Source organism: Malaclemys terrapin, chromosome 11 (assembly GCF_027887155.1).
Source record: "Malaclemys terrapin pileata isolate rMalTer1 chromosome 11, rMalTer1.hap1, whole genome shotgun sequence".
Classification (NCBI taxonomy): Eukaryota; Metazoa; Chordata; order Testudines; family Emydidae; genus Malaclemys; species Malaclemys terrapin.
In genome coordinates, this window is record NC_071515.1 from 6,281,959 (window position 1) to 6,304,792 (window position 22,834).

General features: G+C 41.8%; 1 protein-coding gene across 5 annotated transcripts in view; it reads right to left on the reverse strand.

Moving 5' to 3' along the window:
• The window catches only part of AGAP1 (ArfGAP with GTPase domain, ankyrin repeat and PH domain 1), a 661,893-nt gene that overhangs the window by 501,681 nt on the left and 137,378 nt on the right, over positions 1 to 22,834 (reverse strand). The window contains exon 1 of one of the 5 annotated variants that reach the window (XM_054043264.1): positions 11,377 to 11,395. The exons of the other annotated variants lie outside the window; for them this stretch is intronic. The gene's annotated coding sequence lies outside the window, so the exon portion shown is untranslated. Of the gene's footprint in view, positions 1 to 11,376; positions 11,396 to 22,834 lie in introns of those variants that run through there. 5 annotated transcript variants of the gene reach the window in all.

Sequence of the window (22,834 nt, forward strand, 5' to 3'; positions counted from 1 at the left end):
AAATCATAGATTCTCATAGACTCTAAGGTCAGAAGGGACCATTATGATCATCTAGTCTGACCTCCCACATGACGCAGGCCACAAAAGCTGACCCACCCACTCCTGGAATAATTCTCTCCCTTGACTCAGCTGCTGAAGTCCCCAAATCATGATTTAAAGACTTCAAATCGCAGAGAATCCTCCAGCAAGCGACCCCTGCCCCATGCTGCAGAGGAAGGCGAAAAACCTCCAGGGCCTCTGCCAATCTACCCTAGAGGAAAATTCCTTCCCGACCCCAAATATGGCAATCAGCTGAACCCCGAGCATGCGGGCAAGATTCTCTAGCCAGACCCTCTGGAAAAAGTTCTCTGTAGTAACTTTTAATATCCCATCATTGACCATTGTTACTAATTACCAGCGATGGCACATTATTGACCTATTGACTAAAATCACTTCATCCCATCAAACCATCCCCTACATAACCTTATCAAAGCTTAATCTTAAAGCCAGAGAGGTCTTTCGCCCCCACTGTTTCCCTCGGAAGGCTGTTCCAAAACTTCAGCCCTCTGATGGTTAGAAACCTTCGTCTAATTTCAAGCCTAAACTTCCCGACGGCCAGTTTATATCCATTTGTTCTCGTGTCCACATTAGTACTGAGCTGAAATAATTCCTCTCCCTTCCTGGTATTTATCCCTCTGATATATTTAAAGAGAGCAATCATATTCTCCCCCTCCCCCCCCCAGCCTTCTTTTGGTTAAGGTAAACAAACCGAGCTCCTCGAGTCTCCTTTCATACGAGAGATTTTCCATTCCTCGGATCATCGTAGTGGCCCTTCTTTGTACCCGTTCCAGTTTGATTTCATCCTTTTTAAACATGGGAGACCAGAACTGCACACAGTACTCCAAATGCGGTCTCACCAGTGCCTTGTATAACGGAACCAGCACCTCCTTATCCCTACTAGAAATACCTCGCCTAATGCATCCCAAGACCGCATTAGCTTTTTTCACGGCCACGTCACATTGCCGACTCAGTCATCCTGTGATCAACCAGGACTCCGAGGTCCTTCTCCTCTTCTGTTACTCAGAAACACTGGAGTTGGTAGCAATCAGCACAGTGCTTTCTGCCCTCCACTTGTGATTCCTGGCATCTCAAATTCACTCCCGCTTCAACAAAGATTAGCATTCAAAACCTCAGATAAGATAGCAATTTGCTTGAAATCTGTCATGGTACTGTGTACGTAGAAAGAGGAAGCTTAATTCATACATATCCAAAACTGGGAATCTGTCTCCCGAAGTGTCCCTAACCCTGAAATGGCGAATAAAAGAACATAAGACAGAATTACATAACCTAGCAAATGCTAAGACGCTTGTATATGAACTGCCAGTAACAAACAGCTAGATTCATTTCAGCTCCAAAGGACTGCATTCTTAGTTTATTGCAGCTCCAGAGATAAAAGGCCACATCCATAAACTTGTTCTCTCCTAAACCAAAATGCCCTTCATTACTCTAGGAAGGTAATTGAGGCTCTCAGAATTAAAATAGCAGGAGTCAGACTTTGTCTTAGAAACTAGTACACAATTTTTAACACTTGCATTCTACAAAATCCTCATTTGTAAAATCCAACTTTCATGGATACGGGATTTATGACATGTGTCATCTAGTAATTATGATAAATATTTTACTATAACATTTTTCTGCAATATCTTAATGTTGATCCCAAATGAATTTTTACTATCAAAAGAAAACAATCACGCTATCTACATGTTTCTTGGGCTTAGATTTTCTCCAGGTACATGCTATGTAACGAGGGAAAACCAGGTCTTTAGAGTCTTCTTCCAAGTTATAATAAATTATAATAAATAAATTAATTAATGGAGATATCCCATCTCCTAGAACTGGAAGGGACCTTGAAAGGTCATCGAGTCCAGCCCGCTGCCTTCACTAGCAGGACTAAGTACTGATTTTGCCCCAGATCCCTAAGTGGCCCCCTCAAGGATTGAACACACAACCCTGGGTTTAGCAGGCCAATGCTCAAATCACTGAGCTATCCCTCCCCCACAGTGTGTTATTTTGTACACACTGTGGAATTATTTGACAAATAATTATCTTCATTGTTTTGATAACTACAATAACTCTACATCAAGGTAACTTTATATCAACTAATGGTAATCCTTAAAAAGCATCCTCAACAACTGTAAATTACAGAAAATTTAAGAACTTATAATCGAAGTGCACTGACCCTTATTTGTGAGTTTCAAACTCACCCTCATACTGGTCATCAGGTGCGACGGTCTACCTACTTTTCTCATCAGGATGTTCATGTGTAGCAGTAAAGAATTCGATTATTTTCTTACAAAACTTGCATGTGCTTTCATAGCTCATGGGCCTCATTGTTAAAGGTGGAATACCTACAGCTCCTGTTGAATTTAAATGGAGTTATGGTGTTAAGCAATCTATGAAAAATTAGACCCTATATGCATTCTTCCCACAATCATACTATTTTATTCACAACTACACAAAGCTCCTGCATACAAATTAATATTCTGTGCCAGATTACTAGGTTTGAGAAGAAGTGACGGAAGTGACACTTTTGAAAGCCATACCATGTGTTATCACAACAACATTAACCTTGCTGGATAGTTTGCTACAAGAAACATTTGGAGTTATTTTGTACACACTGTGGAATTATTTGACAACATACATTATAATTGTATGTGTTTGAAATATGCGAACAGAGTCCAGGTAATAGCTGATTTTTAAGGTTCCTTCAAGTTAACTTTCTGTTCCTAAAACAGAATAGGTATCTGCTTTTCAAGTTAGATTTTTAATGGCATTTCTTTTGCTCACATACAAAAATGTCCCCTCTGGATTCTTTTGACATACAAATCTCCCTCTACTGTAGGTTTACAGCAGTTGCCCAGAGAAAATCCTAACAGTACTGTAAAGGGTAAAACTGATATATTCCTAATCTTTGATAATGCTCCTTTTTATATTTGACCCACATCAGGAATGAAACAAGTTCACAGTGCACCAACAGTTAATTTGCACCCCTTACAAAACACTTATTTGGAAACATGATAGTAGGAACACAACTGAAGAATAATGTTCCAGTGTAAACAATTGTTCCACGTTAACTTCTAAACGCTGCATTTGGCATTAATGGTATGAAAACTTTAATACTGACTATTTCTCAAGTACAGTTATCTATAAAATTGGGACTGTTAACAGGTTACATAAAACTAGGATCAGAGTAAGTTCTGATCTCAAACAATGAATGTGATGTGAAATGTCAGTTAACTGTAGCAATTAAATGGTTTTCAACAACACAAGCTGAAGGGGAAAAGGGTGAACCAACAGTGGTCAGTAATGGATCACTTTTCTAGTGTCAACAGACCTTAAGTTTTTAGAAACTGCAATAGCCTGCACCACACAGGTTTTAAGTTCTCTATTAGCAGTAACCTTCAAACACTTCAGAGCTCTATTGTCTTGCCTTAGGAAAAGTGTCCAGAGCTGCTCAAGTATACTTCTGAAAACCAATGCCCGGCAATGGACTTTCAGACCTGCTATATAGCTTGGACCCATGCTGCCAAGCTATAAACAATAAAAACAAAAATAAACACACCACCATTTACCTGGTGCAACCTGAGCTCATCAAGATAAGGGCAAGATGGGGGGAGGGAGAGGGAAGAGGGTGTTTTTATGCTCTAGACCTGGGGTAGCTAATGGTCTAATCATCTAGCTCAGTGGTTCTCAACCGGGAGCACACAGAGGTCTTCCTGGGGGTACATCAGCTCATCTAGAGACTTGCCTAGTTTTACAACAGGCTCCATAAAAAGCACTAGTGAAGTCAGCATAAACTAAAATTTCATACAATGACTTGTTTATACTGCTTTATATAGCTACACACCGAAATGAAAGGACAATATTTATATTCCAATTGTTTATTTTATAATTACTGTCTATGGTAAAAATGAGAAAGTAAGCAATTTTTTCAGTAATGGTGTGCTGTGACACTTTTGTGTTTTTAGGTCTGATTTTGTAAGCAAGTAATTTTTAAATGAGGTGAAACTTGGGATACGCAAGACAAATCAGACTCCTGAAAGGGGTACAGTAGTCTGGAAAGGTTGAGAGCAACTGATCTAGATAAGCTTCATAATTCTCTTGATCTGCCAAATATTACAACTGACATATACATAAGCCAAGAAGATGCCAGATTTCAGGCAAAAAGCGTACTCATTTAGCCAACAGTGCTTGGCTTGAGGGGGACAGAAGAGGGGAAAGCATGCCAATAACCGAACATGCAGAATTACCTATCAGTTGTATTACTGTAGCATTCAGTGTTCAGTCAAGACTGCGGCCTTGAGCAGAAAGTTACACAGCTCATAATGCCATTCATTTAGCCACTGACTTCAGGCAAGTTAATACAGAGCAACCTTAGAAATTAAAATTTGATTTTTGTCTAAACAGAAAATGTGAAAGCCACCACTGCTGGCATCTGGTGTATACTTGAATAGTGCACAAACATTAATCTTTCCCTTTCTCGCTAATGCAGCCAGTGACCTTAATACCAGTTCAGTTTTTAATCATCTGGCTGTATCAGTACAGCTGGCATCCACTCTGCCTGACACAGAACCTCCCCAATAAATAAAAATAAAACCTCTTAACCAACTCATGACGATGCCCAAGATGATTAGAATCCCTTTATCACTTGGATTTTATTTTATCATGACAATGCCTGGACAAAGCCCACTCTCTAATTCAAAACACACAGCTAATCCTTACTGACTAGAAAATTACTATGGAAATAATATTTTCCATCCATTATGTTTTAGACCCTGATCTAAACAACTGAGATGTAAGCATCCCTAGTTCATAAGCTTCTTGGAAAGAAGGAGATTTCTGGGTCAGAGCACGAAAGCGAAAAATTAATGGTGTAAACTATGGAGTCCTATGAAATTCCCCTATGTCTCGGGCCTAGAGAGAAATTTCAGGTAAGAGCTTGTAAGGATAATTAGATCTCAATATCTCATTGGGATTTGCTTTATCATCAGCTCCAGCACAAAATCTCTAAGGCCCCAGACTTCTGCCTTCTTGGTTCCTTCCTCAACCCTTGAGTGGTTTTGCTTTAGAACACACAAATACATGATTTTTTTCTAAAAAATATCAAAAAATAAGACGCATATGAAAACAAAAACCATGAGTGGGCTAATGACTAGCTCAATATGCAAAGCATAGCATCACAAAATGTGGGGCGCACACATAACTCCTGAAGGTAGATGCAAACAACTGTCTAAGTAGCAAAAAAGCCTCGCTTTTTTTAAGTTGTCTTCGGGCATTTTTTTTTCCAAAAGCACTGATGTGATTTATGAGTCTTAACTTTCAATGGGACTTAAGTGTTTTTGAAAATTGCATGCTTTAGCTCTATGACTAAACAGCTGAGGTGAGAACTGCACCATCCACTTTAAGGATGTAATTCTGATGCTGGTGACACTTTGAATGCCAACATTAACTAATTCAGGTTGTTCAAAGCATGTTAGAAAGAAGGGAAAGTATCAAATCATGCATTTCCCAAAGCTGGTGGAGAGGGGGAAGAGGGCAAGGCAAAGAAATCACCGGAAATGGGTATGGAACCTTCACCAGCACATGGTGGGACTGCAGGAGCACACAATTGGCTTAGTTTTTCCTGAAGGAGGCTCCAATTTTTAAAGTTGGGAGAACACTGATGTAAAGTATCATTACCTAACCTTGGAAAGTAATTTTGCTTTAAAATGTTTTTCTATCCTTGTATTGCTTCAAAAAGTTTAGAAATTTGAGGTGTCCAGCCAAACACATACTACCTAGAGACAAGCAGCCAATTTTAAAATAAAACGTTCAGTAAACATTGAATGATAGGTACCAATTTCCTTTCCCTTACACAGTAACTCCTCACTTAAAGTCGTCCTGGTTAACATTGTTTCGTTGTTACATTGCTGATCAATTAGGGAACATGCGCGTTTAAAGTTGTGCAATGCTCCCTTCTAACGTCGTTTGGCAGCCGCCTGCTTTCTCCACTGCTTGCAGGAAGAGCAGCCCGTTGCAACTAGCTGGTGGGGGCTTGTAACCAGGATGGACCGGCAGCCCCACTATCAGCTCCCCGCTCCCCTAAGTTCCCTGTACTGCAGCCGCCCAGCAGGCTATCAATTGACAGTTCAGCTGTCTTTCCCCCCACTGCCATGTGCTGCTCCTGCCCTCTGCCTTGGAGCTGTTCCCAGAGACTCCTGCTTGCTGTGCAGGGGGGGAAACGGAGGGGGCTAATGTCAGGGTGTCCCCCTCCCCCCTGCACCCCACTTACTCCTTCTCCATATAGAGCAGGGAGGGGACACGGACGGAGAGAGACAGAGAGAGCTTGGGGCAGCAGCTGCTGTCTCAACTTCCTGATCCACTTTATGTATGGAGATATACCTATCTCATAAAACTGGAAGGGACCCTGAAAGGTCATGGAGTCCAGCCCCCTGCCTTCACTAGCAGGACCAAGTACTGATTTTGCCCCAGATCCCTAAGTGGCCCCCTCAAGGATTGAACTCACAACCCTGGGTTTAGCAGGCCAATGCTCAAACCACTGAGCAAGACAATGCACTTAAGAGTGGGTCAGCTTACTTAAAGGAGCAGTGTGCATCTCTCTCTCCCACACACAGGGTGTGTGGCTGTCTTCTCTCCCTCATGTTCGTGCTGCCTGGTGTGAGAGGCTACATTAACAACGTGTTAACCGTTGAGGGCTCAGCCAAGTGCTAGCTCATCATTTAGCAGTAAGGCATTCCCTGGGAATATCCCACCCTCTAACTTCACCACCTCAACCAAGCTTCACAATCATCATAGCTGTTTGCTTAAAACGTATACTGTGTATAAAGTTTTTTGTCTGGTGAAAAAAGTTTCCCTGGAACCTACCCCCCGTACTTACATTAATTCTTATGGGGAAATCGGATTTGCTTAACATCGTTTCACTTAAAGTCATTTTTCAGGAACATAACTACAACGTTAAGCGAGGAGTTACTGTACTGGTGTGGAAGCCATCTATTTTCTTACTCATTTTACATGCCTTAGACCAGTGGCTCTCAAACTTTTTTACTGGTGACCCCTTTCACATAGCAAGCCTCTCTGCAGTGCGACCCCTCTTATAAAACACTTTTTAATATATTTAACAACATTATAAATGCTGGAGGCAAAACAGGGTTTGGGGTGGAGCTGACAGGTTGCGGGCCCCCATGTAATAACCTCGCGACACCCCGAGCTCCAGTTTGAGAATCCCTGCCTTAGACGCGCCTTGTTTTGGTTCAGCATTTTGTCTTAACATATAAAAAACATTAACTAAAAAAAAAAAAAAAAAAAATCTATGCACATCTAACAAAATTAGAAATACCAACCCTGCAAAATAAGATTAATAGAAAGTTGAATTAGATGATACCGAAGCTGCTTTAATAACTTAAGTTCTCGCTACAAAAAAAAAATTAGATGGAAACACTCCTTCCTGCATACATCGCTCCTTGTGATGTTTGTTGCTGGTCATTACTTCAACCTCTGATTCCCATAACACCTTGATGAATTAAAATATCATTTGGTGTCTACTAAAAACTGAAGGCAGCAAAAAGTAAAGGTTACATTAAGGGTCAGAGTTGAACTGTCAGGAGTCAAAGCCTGCAGAATTAAGGACTGCCACTCCATTCTTATCTTGCCACAGTCTATTTATATACTGGAACTTATTTGACATGTCAGCTCCAAAGCCCTAGCAGCACCCAAAAACAAAGAGGGCGAATAAAGGACAAAATTAGTTAAATCTGAATTTCTTGGCATTATACCAAGAAGCACCAGCCCAAACTGAAGACTAAATTCAAAATGTGTTTTTTGGAAAGAAGTACTTTGCTGGTAGTAACAACAGAGAGAAAAAAAACACCAACAAAAAAACAACAGCACCGAAACCAAATACACTTTTCTGGAGGAGGAGGAGGAGGAGGAGTTACTGTTGGAGGAAAAACAAAATAAAGATTGTTCTGAATTTAAAAAACAACAAACACACACCCCCTCCAGGGCTGAAAACACAAAAATTGGACGTACACAATAAACAGTGCATGACATTTAACTATATTTTCATATATATAGTACAGCAAAACAAACTTTTTAAGCAGGGTAAAAATTAGCCCATATTAAGGGTTGCAATTAGTTTTTAAATGTTCACTGACAAGCATTATGGTATTTGCATTTGGAAAAAAAAAAAATCACACTGGAAACATTTTTTGCTTAACCAACACTGCACATACCTCTTTATAAGATGGATGAACGAGTCCCTTTCTCCTTACATATTTACCCCCAGTGTAAGAGTGTTGTACTTTCCATATATTTATTTCTTTACTGTTAGAACAATATAAGTTACATTGTAAACATTTTGGCATGAAGCAAATACCAAAAGCTGTGTGAAATAAATTAATTTCTTTGTTGTGGTTACTTCAACTTTACCGAGGTCAGACCACAAGTTACAGCAGCGTTTGCTGCAATCCCACATGGACATATTTAATATTTTATTGATGTAGTGTTCTTATGCATGAAGCTATTAGTTGCATACATTACAGCTTTGCTATAATGATGTCTTCAACCTAAAGAATGCAGCCATTATTTGCACCTGAACTGTTGGGTCACTGGATCTGCAACACTTCACTAAGGATGAAAAGTTATAGTACTATATTCCTTCTTCAAAATAAACCACCTGTACACACTCTGGAAACATTTTCTATTGCACATGCAAAGAAAAAACTAAAAACCTTTTTGTGAATGGAGGTACTTCAGTTGTAAACTATTATTTGTCCATAACCTTTTTTCTTAATCTTTGTAGTATTTTTAGACTAGATGCTGATATAATTAATGTCATGTTAAATCTATTATCACCTATTAAAGTTCCAGAAAACAGCACTATTGGGAAGTAGAAAAATATGATTTTTTACACTGACGCTGCATAACTTAAATTCAGGTTGATTTTTAATGTTTCCCTTTTTGAGCAGACAACTCATTCCAGGCCAGATTTAAAAAGATGGCCTTACAAACTGCTGTCAGTGTGGTGAATCTGTCCCAATTATTCTACTTACTTTCCATTAACTTAATTTTAAAAGGTAGTTTACTTTTGTATTCTAAAAAAGATTAATAGCAATGAGTCCCAGAAGTTCTCCATTATTTTCTAGGTAAGTTTATAATACTTAACTACTGCAAGCTCTAATTTACATGGAATGTGTAAAAGGAATATTTCACATTGCTGATATCTGTATGGCTTTTTAGCTTCAGCAGCCATCTATGGACAAACACAGATACTTCGCCTGTCCTATCAAACTGTTAAAATAGACGTACCAATATTGGAAGTATTCTAGAATAGACTTAACACAGTTCCTCTAATACGCCAAATGGTAAAAAGGATTCTAAACTACAATACAACACTGAGTGACCTAGTAACCTATATAAAAAAGCAACACAGGCGTTCTTTATCCCCCTTATATAATGAACAAGCTGCACTTGTGTCACATTCAACTACCCTGGCAGTGAACAAAGCTACAAGAAGGTGTTTCCTCACTCCTTATGCAATCTGCCTTCATCATAAGCGGTTACCTCTTGCACCTGAGTAGAAGGTGGCGGGCAGCGCTTAACAGATGCGGTAGCAAAGGAATGAGTGCAACTGGCGATAAGGTTAAGCGGCGCAGCAGGAGATCCAGCCAATGTCTCCTCATCAGAGGGGTGCTCTTATTCACCCTGCGAGTCCCACCCGCAAACATCCCCCTTCCGAAGCTCCCCGACAGACAAGAAAGGGCACCTTTGTGGGGCGAGCCGTTGATGCTCTCGCTGCTGGACTGCACATCCGCGGTGGCTCTTCGGAGGCTGCTGAAGTAGCCCCTGGGCCTGGAGAAGCTGCTCCTGGGGGACCGGCCGCCGGGGCTGCCGAAGGGGGTGGAGGTGCCGCCCCTGCGGGTGAAGATGCCGCTGAAGAAGCGAAGCAGTCTGTGCTCGTGGGAGGCGGGGCTGCCCCGGCCCAGGCGCTCGGAGAGCCGCTGCAGATCGCTGTTATCCAGGGTCCGGTTCTTGCCTTTGCCGCGCTCCCAGCGCTCCAGCTCCGACAGCGGCTCCGCCTTGCTCAGTACCTCGCCCACGTCCAGCGTGTTGCGCTTCTCGGCGCCGGGCGCCGGCGGCTCGGCACAGGCGGCCGCGAGCCGGGGCGGCGGGGCCAGGCAGCCCGAACTGCTGTGGCGCTTGTCCCGGCACAGGGCCCGCGCCAGCTCCCCGCCGCTCCAGTGCCGGAAGCTGAAGCTCCGCCGCAGCCGGCCCGGCTCCCCCGGCCCCTGTTCAGCCTCCGCCGGGCGGCCTGCGGGGTCGCCGCGCGCTGCGAGCCCGTCCTGCGGGGCCGCCCCGGGGACTGAGCCCGGCCCCGAGGGAGGGCTGCTCCCGTTCCCCGCCGGCCCCGGCCACCTGCGGGTGAGCTCGGGGGGCACGCGGCGCCCCGCGCGCCTGGCCACCTGCAGCCGGCCCAGCTCCAGCTGCCCGGTGCTCAGGGTCCGGAAGGTGCGGAAGCCGCAGGGACTGAGCGGCAGCTCCTCGCCCTCCTCCTCGGCCTCCTCCAGCAACAGCCCGGCCCGGGTCAGGCTGGCGGATCCCGGCGGCGGGCCCCCTGCCCGCCGCCGGGGGCGAGGCAGCTCCAGGCCGGGGCTGCTGCCCTCGGCTGCCAGCAGCTCCTTCTTCACCATGGTCACCGAGATGCGGTAGACGGTTTTCCGCTGGGGGGTCCCCCGCTGCATCCTCTCGGGGGAGGCGGCGGCGGGCGGCTCGCTGCTGTCCAAGAGGTACATGGCTCCCTCCCCGCTCCGCCCGTCAGGCAGCCGCCGCCAGCCGAGCCATGCCGGGCCGCCCCGACGAGCGCTCCCTTCGCGGCACAGCCACACAAACCGCGGCGACGCCAACCAATCCCGCCCCAGCCAAGCTCGGGCGGCCCCAAAGCGGAGTCACTTCGCTGGGCGCAGGGGCACGCAGGCAGGATTCACATCGCCGACCCTCCGGCTCAGGGGGGAGCGGCTCCACGCCGGTTCTCGGCCCCGCTACACCGGTCGCTCCGTGACGTCCATCTATGCAATAGCCAGCGCTCTCAGCCGCCCCTAAAATAACCCGCACCACCGCTTAAAATCCCTTTAGTAACTGCATGCATCTTGCTGCAGATCCCGAAATGCATCGCTCACGAGCGGCTGGGGAGTCACAGGACTGGAGCCGAAGCAGCCTGCAATTTCATTGTTTACAGGGGATTGCACGTTGGCATATTTGGTGTCCTTTTTGCTGAGTAAATCCGCTTATCTTCCCGCTCCTCCGCGCTCGGAACGGAACATCGCGCAGAATTATCCTTACCATCAACTGCCCCGAATGGAGGAGAGGGAGAGGTTTAAAATGAAAACGCCCGCTGCCGCCAATCGCCGAGGGGCAGAGTAACCCGACCCCCAGACACACATCCCCCCAACCGCAATCAGCGCACCGCCGAGTCCCCCAGCATCAGGAAACAGCAGCTAGTCCACAGCGTTCGGAGAGAGCTCAGCCTCGAGCAGTGGCGGCAGGATTGAAATCCTGGACTGGATTCCTACTCTTCTGTGGAATGATTCGGCTAGACCCAAACACACCTATTGCACAGCAGCAAGAGCCTCTTTTTTAAAAGTGGAAAGAACAAAACAAGATCGATAGAGAAAACATTGTTCCTCCTGCCCCAGCCAGATCACTGTCTGCTTCCGAAGTGAAGTCACTCATCTAATGGCCCTACAAAATCTCAGACCACCTCCAATCATTCCTCATCCGCTTGTTGATAGCAATATGTTCAGAGATTTAAAAAAAATACATGCAGCTTTTCACCTGTTGGTCTCCAGTTCTAAACCAGTCCTTGTCAGTGGTAATACACAGTCATTACCCAAAGACACCTGATTGGTGGGTAAAGCAAGTTGAGTTTGTCACAAACTCTCAGTGAACTATCAAGGGCACTAATTGGCATTGAGGATAGTCTCTAAGAAGCCAAAAATGGAAAGGATATCCAGAATGAGCTATAGTCTCATCCCTGTAGATGCCAGCAGGTCAGCGTTAAAACTCACTGGCAGGTCAAAAACTGTGCGAGAGCTTCAAGTGCTTCTACTCATGGCCTATCTGGTGCATAGATAGTGAATTCATTTTCCAGTGCTGTTAAATCTGGCACCCTTCACAAGCAACACACATTTAGGAAAAAAAAACAGAGTAAACTAGAGAAGCTAAGACCGTTTTACCACCACCAAGAAAGCAAACCAAAGCTTTGCAAATGATATCCCCTATTGTGCCTTCAAAACTAAATCAAAACAGAAACTGGATGCATCTATTTCAGTGCTACAATAACCTTAGTATTGGGCAAACCGCCTCACCTGCACGCAAAAAATTACCGCAACTTCAAACAAGGAGATTCAGTATTACAGTCACTTCCTGTGTTGTTAATGTCCCCATGTACTGTAACACATCTAATAGATCATTCATTAGTTGGAACTATGGTGACCGGAGAGCAAGTGTGAAAAATCAGGACGCGGGTAGGGGGTAATAGGTACCTATGTAAGAAAAGGCCCCAAATATCTGGACTGTCCGTATAAACTTTTGACATCTGGTCCCCCTAGTTGGAACCCACTAAAATAACTTCACATGATAGCATGAATTAAGGTCAGTCATCCTTGCCTTTCGATGTAACATTGTGATTCACTGTATTTTACAGCTCATTTTGCTGCCAGAATAATGTTTGCACACTTCAGTCACACCAATGCACTCGGATTAAAAAACCCCAAATATTCACAGTTTCTACAATCTTTTCTGGGTGGATGTTTGCAGCTCTACTCCCAGAGTAAGATAAAGTTTTGAAATCTCTATGAAGTTTTTCAGAATACTGAAAATGCCACTTCCTCCCCTAAATGGTTGTTTGCTATAAGAGCAAGTTACAGCACATTTAATCGTTTCACTCCACTATACCGCAAACCATTATAAACTTTTTAACATTTCCAGACTAATATTTCTAGCTTTTCAGAGCTAAAGTAGTCCTCTCTCATACAGTATTTGTGAAAGCACACAATACCTTCACTAGGTAATCCAGTGTCACAAAACATTAACACAACATTAAGAGACAAAGTGAGTAAGGTAATATCTTTTATTGAACCAACTTCTGTTGGTAAGAGAAGCTTTCAAGATTACACAGCTTAAATTACCTCACCCACCTTGTCTTTCTAATATCTTGGGAGGGACCAACACAACTACAACACCACTTCATACAACCTAACGCTAAGACATTTTAGTGTTCAGCATCATTGGTTATTGCAAAATTCTTCCAAAAAATAATCTATGCCACAATTTCCACTGTGCTGTACCATGCAAATAGGCTGCTTACTACAGAGTGGAAGAATCCATTTTTGTCTGCTTTAGATGACAATCTTCAGTGGAACTACTTTCAAGCACAAATAGTCTACAAGTGTTCTTTCAACCTCTCTTTTTCTATTCTTTTCAAATAAAATGCAGCGGTGACATCCCTTGTTGACTGTATATTCCATCATCCATTCACAAGTCCCACTCCTTCTCCCCACCAGAAAAAAATAGTAGGACCCAATGCAAAGGATGGCACACGTGAAAAGCTCTTGTCAGTGTAAACATTTAATTACACTTGGAAAGCTACAGACAGGTTTTGGATTTTGTTACAATGGAATGTATCCTATTTCAGTCAAACATTATTTTTGTGGGTTTGTTACAATCTACATCACTCATGAGAGTACATAAATTAAAGAGTAGTTCAGATACCATTCTACACAGAACAAACACAATCCCTTTCAAAGAGACCACCAGTGGTGGATGGACTCATCTGCTGTTCAGACTGACTAGTCATGCATTATTTACCATCCTTCAACTGAAATAAGACTTCTTTTAATGCAACCAAGTTTGCTGGCATTCAAATGTGCATCATCTGAATGTGCAGTCATTGTTCCCCTCCATAACTGACAAAGGACTTACCCCATGTCATTACCAACTTCCCTGGGGCATTCTTGAATATATAGGTATTTCACCATAACAATATACTGTAAGGTTACCATAGCAGGAATACTTTGTAAACTTTACATTTAGTTTTACAGTACATACATAAAATTATAAAAAAAATTGCTGCACACCACACAGTGAAATCTAAATAAATGTCACTGATCCAAAAAGACGTCAAAGGCCCTGTACATACTAAAAGCAAGAAATAACAGGAAAATATTGTTTGCTAAAGGAGTCATTTTCCCTCCAGGGAATTTATTCAAATGAAGTAATACTATAAAACAAGTTAAATATTTCATAAATATGTATATCTAATAAATAAAAGCATCACTTCTTTTGGCCTGTTGGCCAACTTCAAGGGACTTCTACAATCTTCATCAATTTAGTATCTGAGTGCAACAGAAATATTTAAAAATCTACTTCCCTATGGGGCAGGAAAATGTATCCGTATTTCACAGATGGGGAACTGAGGCAAAGATTGTGGGGTCTGAAGTCACACAGGAAATCTGTGGCATATCCAAGAATTGAACCAAAATATCCAAATCCAAGTCTGCTGGCTTCCTCATAGATCTCCGCCTCCTCTACCAAAAATCACGGTGGATACATGTTCTAACATAAAGATAGCCTGCTTTATCTTATACTTGAAGACCTGCAGACTCAGTGATCCAACAGGTCTCCTTTAGCTTCTCTTCAAGGACAAACAGCTACTGTACTAACATTTACTGCAAAATAAACTGCAATGATACCTTAAAATGTTAACACATACAATTAGTCATGATACAAACAATTTTGCCAGCTTTATTATAGGCGGCTATTAATTGGCTTTTAGTACATATTAATTTATGAAACATTCAATATATGCTACTTGTCAATTACTCCAATATTGCATGTGTTTAAACAACTATTTTTTGAAGAGGTTTTAACTGTGAATCATAGAATATCAGGGTTGGAAGGTACCTCAGGAGGTCATCTAGTCCAACCCCCTACTCAAAGCAGGACCAATCCCCAGTTTTTGCCCCAGTTCCCTAAATGGTCACCTCAAGGATTGAGCTCACAACCCTGGGTTTAGCAAGCCAATGCTCAAACCACTGTCTTTAGCCTTACACAAACCAAGTTACTTTGCCATAAGATTAGATTGAGGTAACAACTCATTACACTTGCCTGAATTCTAACTTCACACTCAAGCCATGCTGCACAGGAGAGGCTTAGAACTAGAACACAGCAGAACTAGAACTCAGATGGATCAGCATAACCATATGAAGGTTTGCCGTGCACCTCTCCGAAATGTGCACAGCCTCTAGCCAGTGTCGATAGTCTCCCACTTCCAGGCACACAATCGAGTTTAGTTTTAAAGCATTGCTGAATATGAGCCTCTAGCACACTTCATTTTTTGAACATTTAACATTAATAGCAGCATGATCAAAACACAAAGTACTGGCCATTGTTAGTGGCCATTGCTACAGATAAAAATAGTTCTAGAAACAGTTTGTAACTTCCTCAGCATCCCAGGTTATAAGAGGTTCATATTTTAAAATTATTTTTAACTTGGCCTTTTACTCTCTTCCATTTGAGCCTCTGGGGAGGATTAAAAATGCTCATAAAATTATCCCTTAATAACAATTAAGACAATTTACTCTTTTAAAGGTTGCCAGAAAACCTATTTTTCCATATAACAGCTCAGAAAGGATATAGCGAATGTTAAATATATTTCCAGTTGGCTGCTGGTTGACTGTAGATCATTTCAGCTTTAATTCTGAAAGACACTCTGGGCGGGCAGACTCCTACATACACATGAAGCTCCTAGCAGAGAATCTTCCTCTGCACTTGAGTAAAGTCTTAACACCTCTTCCAGAAAACACTCTGGCAGACTGCAATCATTCTGAAATTCCCAGTTGTAAGACACAAGCCAGTTATCCAGACTGCTTCTAAAGATTTGTCATTCATTTCTGTAACAGTGCAAAAGCCACACCCTTTCTGCAATACAGCATTGTAAAAAATAGAGTTTAAGCTGTTTTCAGATACAAAGGCAAAAATCTATGTGTCCTGTTAAATCTGCAACTAGAAACGCCCAGCTGATCTGACAAGATGCACAACAATGAGCGCCTGTATGGGTTGCATGACCAAATCTATTAGGGATAAACAGGTGACAGAAGAAAACACCACACACTGAATTTCAAGCCAAATGAAAAATTACAAGGAAAAAAGGCAGTTGTACTTTAGTAGCAGTTAGTTTCCAGACTAGCATGCATTCATAGACTCAGACACTTTAAGGTCAGAAGAGACCATCCTGATCACCTTGTCTGACCTCCTGCACATTGCAGGCCTCAGAACCTCCCACAACCCAACTCCTGTAAGGGATTCTCAACCTCTGGCGGAGTTACTGAAATCCTCAAATCACGGTTTAAAGACTTCAAGTTACAGATAATCCACCATTTACATTAGTTTAAACCTGCAGTTGACCTGTGTCCCATGCTGCAGAGGAAGGTGAAAAACTCCCAGGGTCTTTGCCAATCTGACACAGGAAAAATTACTTCCCGACCCCAAATATGGCGATCAGTTAGACCCTGAGCACGTGGGCAAGACCCACCAGCCAGACACCTGGGAAAGAATTCTCTGCAGTAAGTCAGAGCCCTCCCCATCTAGTGTCACCTGCCATTGGAGATATTTGCTGCTGGCTGTTGCAGATTGCCTACAATGGCCTGCAACCAGTCTTATCATCCCATCCTCTCCATAAACTTATCAAACTCAGTCTTGAAGCCAGTTAGGGTTTTTTTGCCCCCACTGCTCCTCTTGGAAGACTGTTCCAGAACTTCACTCCTCTGATGGTTAACTTCAAGTCTAAACTTGCCTAACTTCAAGTCTAAACTTGTTGATGTCCAGTTTATATCCATTTGTTCTTGTGTCCACACTGGAGCTTAACTTAAATAACTCCTCTCCCTTCTTGGCATTTATCCCTCTGATGTATTTGTGGAGAGCAATCATATCTCCCCTCAACCTTCTTTTGGTAATCTAAACAAGGCAAACTCTGAGTCTTCTTTAATAAAGTGGGTTTTCCATTCCTCAGATCATCCTAGTAGTCCTTCTCTGCCCCGTTACCATTCGAATTAATCTTTCTTAAATATGGGAGACCAGAATTGCACACAGTATTCCAGATGAGGTCTCACCAGTGCCTTGTATAATGGTACTAACACTTCCCTATCTCTACTGGAATTACCTCCCCTGATGCATCATAGAACTACATTACTTTTTTTCATGGCCACATCATATTGGTGGCTCATGGTCATCCTGTAATCAACCAAAACACCCAAGTCTTCCATTTCCTCTGTCACTTCCAACTGATAAGTCCCCATCTTATAGCAAAAATTCTTCTTGTTAGTCCCTAAATGCGTGACGTTGAACTTTGCACTATTAAATTTCATCCCATTGCTTTTATTTCAGTTTACAAGGTCATCCAAATCTTCTTGTATGATATTCCAGTCCTCCTCCGTATTTGCAATACTTCCCAACTTTGGGTCATCCACAAATTTTATTAGCAAACTCCCACTTTTTGAGCCAATATCAGTAATGAAAATGTTAAATAAGATTGGTCCCAAGACCAATCCATGAGGAACTCCACTAGTATCCTCCCTCCAGCTTGAGAGTTCACCTTTCAGTATGGCCCACTGTAGTCTTCCCTTTACTCACTCACTCACGCCCGTCACCCCAGTCGGGGTATGGGCCGCCAACCAAGTCTTCCCTTTAACCAGTTCTTTATCCACCTTTCAATTCTCATATTAATTCCCATCTTCTCCAATTTAACTAATACAGTTCCACAGGGGAAATTATCACATGCCTTACTGAAATCCAGGTAGATTAGATCTACTGCATTTCCTTTGTCTAAAAAATCTGTTATCTTCTCCAAGAAGATCAGATTGGTCTGGCACAATCTATTTTTTTTTTTTTTTTTTGCAAAACAATATCGTGTTTTATCCCAGTTACTGTTAACGTCTATGTCCTTAACTAATTCCTCTTTCAAAATTTATTCCAAGACCTTGCATACAATTGAGGTCAAACTAATAGGCCTGTAGTATCCCAGATCACGTTTTCTTAAAAACAGGTACTATATTAGCAATTCTCCAGTCATAGGGTACGATCCCAGAGTCTACAGATTCATTACAAATCCTTGCTACTGGGCTTGCAATTTCATGTGCCAATTCCTTTAATACTCTTGGATGGAGATTATCCAGGCCCCCCGATTAAGTCCCATTAAACTGTTTGAATTTGACTTCCATCTCCAACGTGGTAATTTCTACCTCCATATCCTCGTTTTCATTAGCCACTCTGCCAATACCCTTAAGCTCTTCATAACCTTATTAAAAGCTGAAGCAAAGTATTTGTTCAGGTGTTAGGCCATGCATAGATTATCTCCACCCCATCCACAGTGGTTAGCAGTCCCATTTCTTTTCCTTGTTTCTTATTATATATAGCTATAGAACATTTTAGTATTGGTTTTAATTCCTTTTGCAAGGTCCAACTCCTCTTGCCTTTTGGCAGATCTCACTTTATCTCTACACTTTCTGACCTCCAAGAGGTAACTTTCCTTGCTGATCCATCTCTTTCCATTCCTTGTAGGTTTTCTGCTCTCAATCACCTGTTTGAGGGGGTTACTCATCCAGCTTGGTCTGCACCCTTCCCTACGATTTCCCCTTGCCCGGGATGCAGGCTTCAAATAGCTTCCACAACTTTGATAAAGTCATTCCATGCCTCCTACACATTAAGAACATATGAATGGCTGTACCGAGTCAAACCAAAGGTCCATCTAGCCCAGTATCCTGTCTAACGACAGTGGCCAATGCCAGGTGCCCTAGAGGGAGTGAACCTAACAGGCAATGATCAAGTGATCTCTCTCCTGCCATCCATCTCCATCCTCTGACAAACAGAGGCTAGGGACACCATTCCTTACCCATCCTTACCCATTCAGATCCTTGAGTTCTTCAATCCAGTCCACTTCCCTAATTCCCTTAATTTTTTTTTTTTTTTTTTTAGAAGTTAGCCCTTTTGAAATCAAAACCGGAGTTGCAGATCTATTTTTGTTTATCTTTCCATTTAGTTTAAACTGAATTAGCTCATGATCACTCAAACCAAGGTTGTCCTCTACAACCAGTTCTATGAGGTCCTTGCTACTCACGAATACCAAATCTAAAATGCCATCACCTCTTCTTGGTTCAGAAACTATATGGTGAAGGGGCAACTGCATATCTAGTATTCAATAGAAATCTTTCTTCTAATTCTTTTCTGAACGCTATCAGCACTGAAAGTTGAACCAGACAAATGCACAGGAGGGCAATTGTCGAAGACAAGTATATTTTATGACATTTGGATGGTCATTCATGACATTCCTTTTGATCTTTTGACTACTCAGGATTATGGCTAAGGAGTAACTAAAAGTTGACAGAGCCAGAAGGGTACCCAGAAGTCACCTACTACAGGACAGGCTCAACAAAAAGTAACAGAACGCCACTAGCTGTCACCTACAGCCCCCAACTCAAATCTCTCCAGCACATCATCAAGGATCTACCTATCCTATCAACCTATCCTGAAGGACGATCCCTCACTCTCACAGACTTTGGGAGACAGGCCAGTCCTCGCTTATAAACAACCCCCCAACCTGAAGCAAATACTCACCAGCAACTACACACCGCACAACAAAAACACTAACCCAGGAATTAATCCCTGCAACAAACCCTGTTGCCAATTCTGTCCGCATATCTATTTAAGGGACATCATCATAGGACCTAGCCACATCATCAGGAGCTCGTTCACCTGCACATCTATCAATGTGATATATGCCATCATGTGCCAGCAATGCCCCTCTGCCATGTACATTGGCCAAACCGGACAGTCTCTAAGCAAAAGAATAAATGGACACAAATCAGACATCAAGAATTGCAACATTCAAAAACCAGTAGGAGAACACTTCAATCTCCCTGGACACTCAATAACAGACTTAAAAGTGGCCATTCTTCAACAAAAAAACCTTCAAAAACCAACTCCAATGAGAAACTGCAGAATTGGAATTAATTTGCAAACTGGACACCATCAAATTAGGCCTGAATAAAGACGAAGTGGATGGGTCACTACAAAAAGTAAATTTTCCCTCTGCTGATACTCACACCTTCTTGTCAACTATTGGAAATGGGCAACATCCACCTTAATTGCATTGGCCTTGTCAGCACTACAAAAGTAATTTTCCTTCCCTTGGTATTCACCCCTTCTTGTCAACTGTTGAGAACAGGTCACTTCCACCTTAATTGAATTGGCTCATTAGCACTGACCCTCCACTTGGTAAGGCAACTCCCATCTTTTCATGTGCTATAATATATATTCTGCTTACTGCATTTTTCACTCCATGCATCTGATGAAGTGCATTTTAGCCCACAAAAGCTTATGCCCAAATAAATTTGTTAGTCCCCAACATGCCACAAGGACTCCTCGTTTTTGCTGATACAGACTAACATGGCTACCACTCTAAAAGTTAAATATATTACATAATATTTTTAATGCTCATCTTTAATTAAGTTATATCAAGATGAAACTCCCTTCTTAAGCAAACACACAGTATAATATAGCACTTTGGATATAGCTTTGAAATCCTACAGCTATCAAGGTATCTTCATTTTTGTCATGATTATGGGTTTTTAAAACAATTTTAAAAATTCAATACTCTTAACGTTAATCATTGTAGAAACTGCCTATCACGACTCTCCATTCTATGCATGTTGAAAGTCATGGGATGTTCCGTTCTTCCCTTCTTGGCATTTGAAAAGTTACAAAAAACTATACATAATGTAGCTTATCTTACATAGTTATGGTTCTGTTTCATTGTAATGAGTCCTCATTTTAGATGGATACAGTTTTTTAGGCAGTGAGTTGAACTCTTGGAGTGTAATTTTCTTTACATGCCTCTGTTTTGTTTTAGTGCCAGAAAATATCCAACCATTTTAATGCTCTACAATGAAATTCCTTGCTTTTGTTAGCATGTGTCACAGCCTTAATGTTGTGTATAATGTGGTACAGTTAATATACTTATAGGTTAAACTCTAGAGGCAAAATATCACTCCAGGTAGTTGCCTCTTGGAGCAAAGTTCCATTGTGGAATAAAGGGAAATTAGGTCACCAGAACAGTTCAGTTCAATAAAAAGAGATGTGATTTCACTTTCTTTTCTTATCTAGAGATAAAGACAGACTGCTCTCCATCCACTGTTTGTCACTACAAATCAACGTGCAATGAAGGAATAAGAGAAGGCATCTGGATAAGAATAATATTGTGCTGGAGGGTAACAGCAATCCAGAATCTAAACCCAAGCTCTTTCTCAAGCCACAGGGTTTTGCATTAAGTCACTGATCTGAGCTCTTGTGCAACTATGCAATCGTCCATTAAGTAAGGCCTCAATTCACTGTAGGCAATTCTTTTGTCTGTAAAAGATTAAATTAAGTTACCCCAACCAAATTCAAGGTACATAGTATAGTGGCTACCAATGAAAAACCAACATTTGCCAAGTCACCTCACTAGTTATTTCCTATTTTCTGTATTAAAAAGTTCAATTCTCCCCATCCTCACCCTCCTTAAATGGTTGGGGAAACAAAACGGTCTTTGCAGCATGCCTCAACCAATTTGGGCTTTTCATATCAAGAGAGGAATGAATGCAGAAGTTAAGGTCCCTTATGCAAAATGGCCTGTCAGCAAACCACCTCTTCTGTCTAAATGAGGAGGCTGTAGTGAACATGTTTCTACTGATTACATAGGCACAGGCAATATCTCAGGTAGGAAGGTCCTAGGCCATCACATTTACATTTGGAAAATTAACTACTTTAGTCCCTTTATAAACCTAAAACCAGGAAGAGAAAAAATGCTAGATGAAAATAAGAACTGATAAATACGCTAACTCCATTACAATTTCATTTATGAAAGATAAAAAAAATCTTAGCAAGGCATTCTAAACCTTTATTTTTATCCAAAGCTCTTAGCTGAGAAGGCATCATTTAATGTAATACAGATCTAAGAAATTAAACAATGCTAGTGTTTCCTTTTCAAGATACAAGTGCTTTTGAACTTCAAACAATGGTTGTCCTCTCTAACAGTACAGTATATGTAATTATAATGGCTATTAAACTATACGGTATAGTAAGAATTTAATTTTTTTCCTTTAAATTTCAAAGTGTGGATTTTTATGCTTTTTTTCACTCCCATGTATGTCATGCTTGTTACCAAGGCTCATTCCCTTAATAAAGCTACTGCTCACATATTCCATTTCCTCTTTTTTCCATTCATTCTCATGTTTAATAGGCCATAACCAGTTATGACAATAGTTATAAGGTCACAAACAACTATGGCAGCTTAATACAATGTAGGTGCAAGTAAGGTATTTGACTGTAAGTTCTCTTTAAACAACCTCTACTAAGGGGGAGAGTTATGAAGGTGTTTGAAAAGTAATGGATTTATATTGTTACATTTTAAATTTTGATGGCTGAGCAAGACATACCATTTTTTTTTAAATGGAACCAAGAATAGTTTATTTACAAGGAAAAATGAAGAAAATCTTAAATGTTCTTCTGCAGCAGCGTCCTTTTGATTTTTGTCCTCAAGCTCCTGCAACCAGCATGATTAACACATTTTGCCTATTCCTCTTTCTGTTCCTCCTCCTCAGCCTAAAACATCCTGACTGCAATCAGGTCTATACTGAAATAACAAGCTAACCTTAAGGTTGTCTTCTCACTAGACAGTTAATCTTAACCAAAAGGAGGAGCTCTGTAT